At 36.4% G+C, this 14139-nt stretch overlaps 1 long non-coding RNA gene across 1 annotated transcript; it reads right to left on the reverse strand.

Moving 5' to 3' along the window:
• Window positions 1–848: 848 nt before the first annotated feature.
• LOC142084867 (uncharacterized) lies at window positions 849–5355 on the reverse strand. The gene is made up of 4 exons (XR_012674466.1): window positions 5226–5355; window positions 3957–4077; window positions 3477–3546; window positions 849–1031 (listed from the first exon to the last, which is right to left on the reverse strand). It is a non-coding gene; the product is annotated as an uncharacterized LOC142084867 (long non-coding RNA).
• Between the last annotated feature and the right edge of the window lie 8784 nt (window positions 5356–14139).

Consider the following 14139-nt stretch of genomic DNA (forward strand, 5'->3'; position numbering starts at 1 on the left):
AGAGAAGGAAGTTGCTTACATGTGGTTTTGGTATGGCTTGTCAAAATAAAGCCCCAGCAGTGCTTCTTTGAAGAATCACTTCAAGGGGATTGCCATAGGATTATGATGTTTACAGTACTCAAAATCTGAATAGTAGTTTACTGAGAAATATGAGATATTAGGTACGTTGCTTCAAAGTGGTTGTAACCTCAACAAGAATAAATATAGAAAGGCAAAAGGAATGAATTTACTATCAATTCTCTAGCATTACGTTTTGCCCAGTTGTCAACAGAATATGTTTTACAAAGCTCCCGGACAAAACCACTGAGGCTGAAAAAAAAAAAATCTGTATGAGAATGACATGCTAGAATGAGATTCAGTATATTTTCACTTGTGACCTAAAATGCAATTGCGTGTTAGTCCTAGTGCAGTTTTTAGTCCATTTTTAATTAACTGATTTTTGGCAGTGCTCTATTTCATCTCCTCCCAGCATCCTGCTTCCCTAAGTAAAGCCCTAGCTAATAATCACAACGATAATTTTCTAAATTTAGCTCTTCTTTTTTCAAGTAATTACTATAGCAGAGGGGACTGGAGTTGGATTTTTAGGACAAATATAGAAGAAAAAAGAAAGGAATGTCTAAACTTTCTGGAGGGTAAAAGCTGCTTCAAGCTTGAGAGGAAGACAGTGATTAAAAGAACTGTCAGTTCTTTTAAAAGTGGGCACAGTCAAGGGGTTTAGGAAAGTGGCTGTAGCTGATACAGCGTAGAGCCTTAGAAAGAAGGGAAGATGAAGATTTATCCAGCAGCAGCCTGGTACAAAACTGCAAAGGAAAATTTTGGCAAGGACTATAGTAAACCAGAACGTATTTAGAGAATTTCTTCATTTCTGATTTTAATAGCAAAATTTGCATGCACCACATACATACACAGAAAAAAAGCCCATCCTCTTTGAAATTAAAATTGGCCACAGTTTTGCATGAAAAGTTGCAGATCTTCGGGTGAGTTTTCAACGAACTCCTAAAGTTTCTGCTTGGTTTTTTTATCATTAGTGTCTGAAACAATACATTGAAAGAAGGGAGAGAAAAAAAGTGAACATTTGAATTTCATCTGCTGCTTTCATTCACCTTTTATCATCATATTTAGCAATTACATAGGACTGTAACAGAGCTATGCCAGCCATAGAAACAATGTTACAAATATCTGAAATGACAGGGACCCTCCTGGAAAAGGTCTCGTTCCTCTAGGGAACAATAGAGCTTAAGTGTGACTTTAATTGACTCAGCATTTTGAAATCCTAAAAAAGAACATACAAGTCTAACAACTGGCATTTAATCTTGAAAAATTTTGCTTTTACCTGTACAGTCTTCTCTGACACCTTTTTATAGGAAATTTTGTGACAACGTCTTACTATGTCGTTGGCATAGGTTTGCTAATGTATAGTATGGCATCTTTTTCAGGCACAGCTACATATGAAAGAATAGCAGAGTGCAAATTTTTTAATGTATTTGTTTTGCAGAAAAACGTAGTTTGATGCAGAAAAGTAATGGAAATTAACAGCCCTATAAATCATATTTTATGATGGAAGCCAATGTCTGGCAACTAAATAATTGGGGTTTTTTCCCTTCCATATCAAACAGTGACTCAGGAAAGACATGCTCCTCAGAATTTTTCTCATTGGCTTTGATGGTCATATTTTTAGCTCTCCAGTCTTGTCAAGCATCATCAAAGGTAATAGGAGGAATTATTTCCCATTGAATGTTCATAAAACAGTAGCCACTGATGTGGTACAATATATATTGTCCAGGTTGTCTTGTATTTATTAAAAGATAAAGATTCCCATTATACTTCTTATCTGAAATGCCTAAGGAGGAACGTAACAATGTGGGTGATATAGGATAATGACAGTCAAAAAGCTAATTCCTCTATTATATGAAAATAGCTTCCAATAAAATGAAGAGCCTCTCACAGGTGACTAGGTGAGGACACTCAGAGAAAAGGTTTTGTTGTTGTAACAAAACTTGAAGTGAAAAAAGAAAAGGGACCAGAGATTGCATTTCTTCAGTAGAATTTGTTTGGCATATTGACCTGAAGAACTGCAGTGATAGCATACCATTGAATTCCAGAACAAAACACAGCAAATCCTTAAAGAACATCTGTATCAGCGCAGCAGAATTTCAATGTTCTAGAAACTGATGCTTCTGAAGTTGAGTTTAGGAGGGTTTCTCATTAGAAAAGCAAATAGTTCCACAAGCCCACAAATGTGCTCTGATTTTCAGTGGATTTTTTACGAATTGGCTTATTTTTTATAATTAATCCAGCCAAGACTGCAGCTATGGTTTCAGTCTAATCATCCCTAACTAGCATTAGAAAATGTACATGAGGGAAATAGTACAATTATCTTCCCTATGAGAAAAAATGTGGTTGTATTTTGGATCTCTAAATTTTAAACACAATTACTTTACATAGAAACCATATACTGCCCAGGTATCCTTATATCTATTTCCTTCGAGACAGGGAAAACCATCAACATTTATAACAAGCTAGTGCTGCCACCTATAGTAAAAGACACCTTGCCTTTTAGCTTGTCAAGCACAGTGCAAATGGAGTTATATTAGAAAGAAAAGAATATATAGAATTACAAAGGGGAAGTAGAAAGTGGATGACGGTTGTAAATGAAAATTGTAAATAAAATCTATGTACAAGACGAATAATTATTTTTATACGTCCCTCTTCACCAATTCATTTCCTAGCTGTGTCACAAAAGTACTAGTTGGCAAAGTCATATAAATCACATTCATCAAAACAGCCTTTTTTTAATCCTGTGAATCCCAATTTGATCATGATGATAATGTTAAAAATATCCTTAAAATTGAGCTAAAACTTACTTTTTAAACTACATATTTCAGCTGTATTCTTGTAAGTTATCTGGATCTGAGTTCAGAAAACTAATGTTTTCCAAGCTTCACATATTCTTATTTTCACAAAAGTGACTTCTGTCATGGCCAGTTCTTCAAATTGACAGGCACCAGGCAGCTAGTAGATTTAAGGTGTTTATTTGGAAAACCGACCCTGCTTCTACACTCATTCTGTAGAGTGTTACCAATCCCTAGATATTCTAAGTTTCTGAGCTACAGGAGAGTCCTGTTACTGATAGTTTGAACAACAAGCTGACAGGTAGCCAGGCATCAAAAGCAATTGCCAACTAGTAAAACACACTGACATATTGAATTCTCCCATGCTTCTGAGAGCTTCAGAAATTTTAGTGATTCTTTAAAAGATATGTTAATATAGACAGTCCTTATTTCCTCAGTGCTGGCAGGGATGATATGTACACTAGTAGGTCTGAATTGCACACTGGGAATGCCAAACCCCTGACAGAAAATAATTTTTTTTCAAAATCTGTGGGCAAAATATATCAGTAACATTATGGGATAAAAGTTTTCTTGGCATAAGCTTGACTACCGTCCTTAGCAATGAGACATGGCATAGTTTCTCACCTGGTTTTGTAGCTTATCACATGACATCACAATTTGTTGGTTGGACATTTCCTCCAGATAGGCTCCTTCCCTTCACACAAAGAAACACAAAGAGGGATGAAAGCTCCTATTGATGCCACAGTAGCTGTAGCCAATACCAGTGAGAAGATTAAGAAATAGCACTTACTACTGAAGAATTGTAATAGGGAACAGAGACTGGAATTGAAAGGAAACAGTCTCCAATGCAGTAAGAGTATATATACACTTTACAGGCAAGATGCAAATGGCTTGTCTTGAGTCACATGACATTATTCTAAAGCCCACAATACTTTATATGAGGCTTTAGCTGAATTATATAATTTTTGTTTTTTATAGCAAATAAAAGAAAAATATCATCTGTCAGCCAATTCCTATCTTGAAAAAGGAATAGACTCAGTAACATTTCTAGGTTTTCAGTAGCCTTAGTTTGTGATTTCACAAAATTACCTGCAGCAATATTACCTTGATGCCTTCCTGCTCTGCTTATGTGCCTCTGCCCTTCGTTTCTCCTTCCCATTCCTTAGCCCTGGCTTAGCCTGCATAACTGTTTGTATGACCATACTCTGAACAAACACACAGAAACCTGAAACAAAAACAAATCTTAAAAAAAATGTATTTTTTAAAAGCAGATGTCCTTTAAACTGCTACTCTTATTGAATACTTTGTCTTTCAAAATCATGGCCTTAGTTTCTATGATACTGTGATTTTCTATAATAATTTCATAGGAGTACAGGAATTCTGAATTTCTACAATGTATTCTGAGCCATCACATTGTCCTAGCACAAGGTTCACATAGAGCTATTTACTCTGTAAACAGCATGGTTAGTAACAACAAAAGCCAGCCTATATCCAGCCCATAAAACAGAAACTATGGCTTGCGAACCATTTGTACAAAGAACATTTATTATATAGTTCTTCATGCAAACTGAAAAGATAAGCAAAATGAGACAGTAGGTCTTGTTCAACAAGGCCTTTCAGCAGATGTCTAATTTAAAACATATGAGCAATTCCAAAATCAAAGCACCTGCTTGTATGCATAAGGATTTTGTTGAATCTCCTGCAGTAGTGGGAATGAAGTAAGTGAAGGATGCCATAGCAACAGTAACTCAGAAAGCCCTTTCTGAGGAAGGGGGAATTCACAGCACTTTTCCATATTTAATGCAGGTCTCTATGTTTATTTTGCAAATGCAATTTGCGAGAAATTGACTAAGTCTTTTAATTAGGGTATTCACGCATAGTGTTCCCCAACAGTCCTGAATTCTTAGTGTGGAAACAGCAGGTCATAATCATTCCATTGACTTCATGCATTAGTTATAAAGCAAGAGAATAAAGAAGTTGTTTTTTCTGAGTAAGTAAGCAAGGTACATCTGCTGACCAGTAACTGCCATATTAATAGATTTTTAAGCCTCAAGCTTGTCATCAGTTATAAGAAGTAATAGCACAGAATGTTCCTTGGAAATTTGCAAAATCTGGGAAGGCAAGATGCTCAGTGTATCTCTCAACAGTGGCTAAAAGAACACTGTGCCTGTATATCATTACTATAATTTTGTGTATATTTGTGTGGCAATCGAAAGATACTTAGCTTGTACACTTGTTCCCTACAATATTCTTGTTACTCTTGAAGTCAGTAACAGATACTTTTACTTTGCTGTCCTGTGGTAAAAGCGCACAAGAATAAAAAGTTTATCTTTGATATGTATTGCTGGTGATCCATGGCATCTAAATAGTTACCATACTCCCTCTATAATAAGTGGAGATGGATAGGAAACTTCAGTCCATCCATATATAAGTGTCTCAGATGGGATGACGCCTTCTATCTGTTCCTGTACACTGATTGTTGAAGACGACTAGATGACCACCTAAAAATAGATGCCTAAATTTTAGGTCTAGGCAAAATATGCAGACATCATATTTGGACATCACTTTGGTCATTGCTTAGCCTTTACAATGGTATTTTCATACTTGTGCAGAGAAATCCTTTGACCTCACAGGGACTTTTGTGCACAAACAAAAGTTCACTAATAAGTGTAAGGTTTATACAGATTACCTTTTTATTTGTGGCATTTTCTTAAATACTTTGGAAACAGTATTTTTTGGTCGTATTTATTTCATATATATGCAGGTAGATTTGTGCTCAGATGGGCTATCTGCTAGACAAATCTGATCAAAACTAACATGAATGCATTAATAAATAAGCAATAAGGACCATGAGGCATAACTTTGTCTTCACTAACAAAGAAACTAACAATGCACCTGTGTGAAATGAGGTGCTATTTATCTGTGAATGTCTGAATAAATCGAAGGCATGAATAACAGCACTACCACTTTTCAATACGTTAATGGGAAAAAGTTGTCACAATATCTTTATTTTTGTTGCTTTTTTCACTTCAGCCAATGCGTTCTTTTCAAGGTCTTTATAGTTTCTCTTGAAGCAGTTGCCCACACAATTAAATAAGAAATACAGGTGAAAAGGTGTTAATTTACTAACAATGAGATGTGAAGTTCAAATCAGAATTATATTCTGGTGAAATTAACACTGAAACAGTAGACAATTTGATAAAATTAACTTAATGGCATTATATTGCAGGGAAAAGGAAAAAAAAAAAAAAAAGAAAAGCTACATTTAGCTGAATTAAACCCAGACCTGCAGAGATTTCTGCACCTGTTTCCCTTCTGACATGTGGGAGTCCTTTGACTATCCATGTGAGTTGAGTAAGCATATGAGTAGCTATTCATTGCTTCAGAGCCTTAAAGAGTGCCTTTGTTCAATATTTACAAGTGTTGTTTGCTCCTCAGGGGGACTGGCAGCACTTAAGTCTTCAAAATATGTCTCGAATGCTGTGTAGAGCTAGGCAGGATTTTACTAGAAAAGAGCTGGAATGTAGCTTTTTTTTCTGCATTAGTATCAGACAGAATGATTTACCCCACATTTCATAAAAGGGGCATTGTCATGCCATTTCTATTTCCACTGGGGCTGAATTTTCATCTAAAGCCCCCTCCACTAGCTCCTTGTACAAAAGCTAATTCCACTACAGTTTTGAACCTGCACTTGATACATCTTGTTAAAATGAAATAGAAACTCCAAATTAGTCAAACTTAACACTAATTTGACAAATGTTGCCCCTTACCATGAAACACATGAGTGGCTTGGAAAAATGCCTGCTTGTATGTATTACCATGGGTCTTGTCTTGCAAAACATGGGGTTTTAATTTATTTTAAGAACTGTACCAGTGGTCAGCATTTCTCCTTTCATAAAATGCTTTCACTCTGTATCAAGATGTGGGATGTCTGTCTCTTCTAGGCTCTTTTATCCTTGCCAAACAAGGTTTGACAGTGCTTATATGAAGGTGTAACACGGAATGACATCAAATAGCCTGCATTCTAAGGCTGGAGACATGAATTGTGATTAATCTGTGTCAGTTCACAAATACAGGTAGGTCTGTTAATCACATTACTAACTACTGTGTCCCTGTCTGGCCTCAGTAACAATATTGCTCACTTAATAGAGAAATGGAAGAGTATACAAGGCAAAGTTGTCCCAAATCACAGGAGTCACACACAGTGGTGTTCTGATCATAATACGAAAATAACTCTTTTTGGCAAGTGTCTCCCCAAATGTATCTTCCTAAAACTTTACATATGCAAATGTTCTCCCCGAAAAGTCACACTATCAAGTGATATCTGAGTCTGCTGGAACTTCTGGAGTCCAGTCAGACACTGCTCAAACCAGCTTTGCTGTTGTGTAAAGGACATGCGATAAGTGTTTGCAGAATTGGTATCTCTGTGGGGAGATTTTTTTTTTTTTAAATGAAGTCCATTTTCTCAATGGAATCTCAATTTGGAAACACTCACTCAAGTTACAGCTCCTGAGTGGAACCCAGTAAACTATATTTAAGTCTTAAAACAACAATTGAGAATATGCCTGATCCAGCAAAACCTATTTTTGACGATTGGATAATTGCAGTCTGTCTCCACCGAACAACATACACTTGAGAGTTGAAAGGACAGCCACACATGTATATATAAATCTCAAACATGAATATTTAAGGAGGAAATTCTATTAAAAAGTAAGTGTAAAATTCCCAGTTTGAATTCCTCACCCTCATCCAGAGGTGGCAAAGGATTATTAAAATAATTAGGATTAAACATCTATTCACCAGTCTTTTATTTTTTTTAACCCAGTATTTCTATTTCTGATTGGGCTTTCAAAAAAGGTGGCAAAAATTATTAAAATAATTATGATTAAACATTTATTCCCCAGTATTTTTTTTTTTAACCCCGTATTCCTATTTCTGATTAGGCCTTCAAAAAAAGCAGTGAATTAAAATTTAACACATTTAACACATTTAACACTAAATCTATAGGAGTCTCTACTTAATTCATTGCAGGTCTGACCTGCATCATCTTCTTGACCCTATCTAGCCTGAGGTATCCAAATGAGGCACCTAAACTGAAAGCATATTGTCCATAACTCTTTATCTAGTCAAAGAAGATACCCATCCAATTTTATGTATGCTGATATTCCCCCTCCATTCACTTTATAATGACTATGCCAGTATCTTAGGCACATCAATTAGATGTGTAAAGTTAGATGAGATTAAAAAGAATGTATGTAAATAATTTGATGCAAAGTACTCTTACACATTTGCTCTTCTTTCTCCTCTGATTCTCCCTGCTCCACCACTTATGTCAAAATGCCAGAAATGTGCTTAATGATGGATAAGTTAAACCTTAAGACTGACAATAGAATTATCACACTAACAAAAAACAATACTGCTGTTCCACAAGTTTTGTGATATTTATTCCACATGGTTAAGTGATCATATTAAAATATTCTCTGTGTATCAAACGAGAGAGAACAACAAAATTTTTCTTCTGAAAAAGGAAAAATAGGAGACTGTCATGGTTTAGTGTCTTAAAAATTCCTTTCTGCAAAATTTGCTTTACATTTTCATATCAACACAGAGTGAAAACAAAATATGAATCACATTATTCTTACCAGACATATCTTAAGATCATAAAATCACCATGTAAACCAGTTGTCAGGAAAGACCTGATAAAGCCCAGGAGTCAGAAATACACAGAGGATTTTGCAATATGCAGCACCACCCACCTCACACATGAGGTTAAAATTCTCTGTGTAAGGAGAATTACTATTTGTCTTGTTAATAAGTTCTATGAATTCACTACAAAACAATATTTTAAAAAAATGGGGAGAAAACCCCACAGATTTTTGTTTCTTGCTTATAAAAAGGCAGAATATTCCTCAAAATGTTCTGTTTAAAATGTTGATATTTGTAAGAGCCTGTGCATTTGTAATGAATGTTATACCTTATTTTTATGTACATCCTACTTCTTTAATCAGTTTCTATCAATTAGCTTGTGAATGCAGGCATCAATTTCAAATCTGTTGCTTAGTTTGGGTGTGGATCAGCATTCATGATAATAGGTAGGCTGATATATGACAATACATGAGAATTGCATATTCAACATCTGTATGCTACATACCTGAAGTATAGCATATATTTTAATAATACATTATTTTATCCTTCAGGTTAATTTATCTCCACAACAACAGCAAAATAAAATTAATAAGACATACACTTATTATCTAGATCCATCCACACTCAATCCTGCAAACATTATTTTCATGGCATTTAACTTAACTCTCATATAATTTAATCAAGACATGAATTCAGAAGTACTTGACAAACAAGTGAAGTTAAGAACAGGTGTATGCAAGTTTGAAAATTGAAACACTGTGTTGGCAAGGTCAAGCATGGTACTTTCACTATGTAAATCTGTGAGTATATGCCATTGATTATGTCACAAAAGCACATAGATTTTCCTGTTTGATCATTATTAAAAACAACAAAATTATCCATGATAGTTGATATGTGATAGTTAACGAGCTCCATTCTAAAAGCACAAATGAAACAGTATAAAAATAAGAAGCAATCAATCTTCTAGACAACCGGCAAATGCAATGATTTTTAAACACATGGCATCATCCAGATTCTTGTTTAAATCTCATTGATACACATGTATGAGTTTAAATCAAACTGGAAAGTTAGTTTCCAAAATAATTGACATAAACCATGGTTCATTGTCTGGGGGAAAGAGATATGTATTCTCTAAGGCATATATTAAGGATCTCTGGGAATACTGGAACTATTGTTTAGTACTTCAGCATTGAAATACAACTTAAGCACTCATGCAGCTATTTGTACCTAGTCACTTATTTTTACACACGGTTTAAGCTAAGTAGACATATTTTCAATGCATCAGCTTCAGAAAAGAACGAGTTCCACAGCTAATGCATTGCTACCTTCTCTGTCAAGCAGATGTCATTCCATAAGCCCATCCTAATCCTCTAGTCAGACAAGGAATTGATTTTTCTTTTTTAAAGCAGCCTTAGACATTGTTGCTTAAGGGTAAAAGTGTCAGAATTATGTTATCTTCAATATATGTTTCTCAAGTATTTCAGAACAGGTATGAAATACAAATTACAATTCCCCAAAGGTAAGGATGTACATGAAGATCATTTACTAAATGAGGGCCCAATAATATATTATTAAACATCTTAAAGTACACTCTCAGCTGGTGCAAACTTTTGTAACTCATATATTAAAAAAGGATTGATGTCTTCCTTGCTCAGGAAATACATATAATAGTAAGTCACAGAATGGTGCATTAGTTGGTTGTTGGTATTGTCCCTGCATGTATCTTCAATAACTTGTGCACATCTGAGAGGTTACCATAAACGCATCACAAAATGGCTCCAAATTGTTAGGCAGTGTGTTTTCCTTCTTTTTCTTAACATAACTTTCTGATAAGTTTATGGAAAAGAATTGAGTCATTCCCAACAGAAGTAAGGGTAAGTGGAAGAAAGATTGCTGTAGCGATTCAGCTCAACATAGCATGGAAGGAACATGCCTAACTAACTGTAGGACAGTAGATTGGTCACTGGGAAGGTTTGAAATGTGGGGATTAGTCTGCAAAACCCAATCCATTTCAGAAATGCAACCAGAAACATTGAATATTAAACACTGATAAAATTATGGTTAGAAGTCACCCATACGAGATTTTGTCAAAGGTCTGTATATTCTTTTATCAGTCAATGGATCTATATATCAGCTATGAAATAATTATTTCAGAAATAATTTAGAGCACAGAAAAGAAGAGTACATCCAGTGACAGAAAACATTAGTGAAAATATTAAGTTGTTTTAGGTCGATGCTTAGTAGCCACATTCTTAGTAAACAGGTAATTCACATGAGGTCATTTTCTTTATTACTTGGCTTAGTCCCTGAAGTGCCACTAACTAGCAAGTAGTATTTAAAGCAACTGATCTAAAGCTGTATTCTTCTCCTGCAGATGTTTTTAGAACATTTCAGTGAAGTTGAGGAAATCGACCATGGTCATGGTTTTTAGCCTGGGAAAAAGGAGAGGAAAAAGAAAGCAATTTGTTTAACCAGAAAGGGAATGTATTTATACTAATACACATTTGTTGAGTAAAAACTGTTCTCACTGGTCTTGTTGCCAGACAAAAAGCTAATTTTTTGTCAGTCAAACTTCTTATTCTACTCCTGCCTCCCTCTGCTATGCAGTATATTCCCTTTTAGTCCAGCATTGTGCTTATCCCATCTGTATGCCTCAGCAAAACCAGTTCTTGCAGAGAGGAATGCCTCCTCCATTTTCTGTCAGCAAGGTGAAGAAAGGAAGTATGAAGATAGCCCCTACTTCCACTCAGTTTGTCAAGGTTTAAATGCCTACACAAACGAAGACATCAGAAAAACAGTCTCAATGTATTATCTTATTTTGGAGAAAATGAAGAAAGTCTCCTGAAAATAATTTGTTTAAAGGGCTTTTTCCACTGAAAACTCCGCATTTTCATGGATATTTGCTAAGGAGGATGTTAAAAGCTATGATTTTCAAATGACCTACAGGTACCAGAAAATTGTATTGTGCATTTTTTTCACTATGAAAGGAAACGACATTTTACTTCTGATTTGCAGTTGAGAGAAATGACTAGATTCTTTACAACTAATAAGCATGGAGGAAAATCTGCAAGTGCAATTCATTCAATAGCTGAGAAAATCAGGCTACATGTGACTGTGCCAAGGTGATAATTGTAATGCATATATGCACAGGTTAAAACATTGCTTCATCTAGATTACTGATAAATTCAAAATGAAATGTAAGCTCATGCACACTGTGGGAGCATGTCCCACAGTTTGCACTAGCCACAGACAGAGGAGATGGGCACTTTAGAAGCAAAAAAATGTTCCAGACACCAAGAGGAGAATGGAGGAAGGTGTTTAACATTAATGAATGAAGGCAAAAAGTTGTAAAAAAGAAGTACAAAAATAGATTGTGTTCACTGGAAGCGGAGATTTAGATAAGAATAGAACCATGAATACACTTAAGAACTGAGAATGAGGTATTTGAACTGCATATGGAATGAAGGAAAAAAGAAAGAAGAGAAAGATCACAGGAGAGTGGGATGGAATTGTGATGGTAAGGATAAAAAGAAAGAGTAGATTCTGAGATAACTGAAGAAGGAAAAGTAAAAATATATGCAGAGAACCTAAACATGAACAAAATAAGGCAGAGGTGCTAAGGAATTTTTTGTTGTTGTTATAATAAAAGGATGACTGACACTATCTGATAAGCAGATCTTCCGTGAGGAACAATTATTTATAAGACAAAGACAGGTTTAAAAAAAGAACTTGTAAAGGTTTCTTATTGTCTCATTTTTGAGAGGAAAAAAGTTACAAAATAGCTTTGATAAATAAGAGATTGATTTTGCTTTAGAAAAGCCAGAAATAACAACTTGATGCATGGTTATTACTATATCTTATGCCATGACTAGGACAGTAGATGTTACAGTACATTTTGTGAAACAACTCCAAAACAATCAACCAAGCAAAAATACCTCAGATTGTGTAGAATATGCTGTGGAACCGACTGGAAATATGTTTGCGTCAACCCATCTTTTGTGGATTAGAACATCTGAGACACTGGGCCAAAGGCCATTGAGCATCTTGTCCCTTCTGCAACAAAATATTTTCTACTAGAAGGACCACTGAAATTTAGCGATTGCAAGTGGAGAAGTTAACCACTGCTCAAAAAAGGAAGGGATGGAGCCATGAGCTTTCTTCATAAACCTATGAGAAAAGAGTGACAGAAACTCCTTTAAAACATTGTTTTCCTTAATACAGCTTGTGAATGCTGACCAAATCCAAAACTTGCAGAAGTGAAGTCAGGATGTTGCATTAAAGGTAGCTCTCCACTGATACCTACACTTCTGTCTCTGGTGAGAAATTCCTTTGCTAAATGTCCCCATTGGACATACTGTCCCCAAATGGTTTAACCTGAAACCCACAGGTAGATGAATGGTAACAGCATTTGTACAAGCTTATGTACAGCTTATGTCAAGTCTGAAGCTCTCATCTCAGGTAGCAAGACAGCAAGCATGGTGTGACACACCTGATACCAGCATTTCCGAATTCTCCAAACCATAGCCCTTCACTGTGCACTGTGTGACCTTGTGCAAAGACAACCTTTCCACCCAGGTGAGTCTTTCCATCTAGACCATGAGAACCAATTTCTTTGGTGTGTGTATGCACAGCCCTCTGTATCCTTTGCTGGCGGATGAGCAACACGTTGCCTGCTCCTTCTCTGATGAAGGCTGTGAACATGCTGAGCATCCAGAAATGGACACAATGGAATGGGGGTGTGATTGTACGGAAAGTCTTTTTGTACTGTAATAAATCCAATGGTAAGATTAAAGAGGAATATATTCCCGATATATATCTTGGTATTATCTATTTACCTCCCTTCTTCAAAAGGATCTGGGGTGTATTCATACCTTCCTGAATCCTCTAACGCTTTCCTGCTTCACCCACTCACTGCCCAGTGACACACAATCCATGGCCCATTGCTGCTAAAATTCCATCTTCCCTGATCCTCTGTATCCTTTCAGGCTTTCGTTATGTGGGTTTGCTTGTTTGCTGCTTTGCTAGGAGATGACAGGAGACAAGGGGAAGGGGAGGAGGCAGGGCAGAAACTTGCTGTACAAGCAGTTTGCCATGGCTCAGGGCAGTGAAACTTGGTAAAGGCAGGGAGCAAAGTTGCCTGGTCAGGGCCTGCAGGAAGGATACCACCGCTGTGAAAACCTCCCTCCCTGCACTGAGCCAAGACCTGCTGTTCAGGTCCCTTCCCACCTACCCGTCAGGGGCTCCCTCCCCCATGCTTGGGCTTTTGGCAGAAATGCTTTATTCAGAAGTGACCATGCCTTTTCTGCTTTCTGATGGACTGTCAAGATCCTAAGACCTACAGTCCTTGCCCCACAGGATCCTCACAGCCAGGTCTCTGGTCTCTCCAGGTAACACCACCCATGCTCACTCAAAGCACACAGACCCTACTCCTTGTATCTTTACCCTCTGTGCACCTCTTCCCTCCCCACTCTCCCCGGCTCGATGCTAGATACTCAGTACCCCCAGATCCACTCTCCTTGTCTCAGCTGTCTGCCATCCCTTGAAAAATACTTTCATATTAAGAAAGAAAGTAGCTGTAAGCAAAAGTCAAAACCTAATGGGAGCACATCTGCTGCTGAACAGAAAGAGGTCATCAAAATTT

Source organism: Calonectris borealis, chromosome 1 (genome assembly GCF_964195595.1).
Source record: "Calonectris borealis chromosome 1, bCalBor7.hap1.2, whole genome shotgun sequence".
Taxonomy (NCBI): Eukaryota; Metazoa; Chordata; class Aves; order Procellariiformes; family Procellariidae; genus Calonectris; species Calonectris borealis.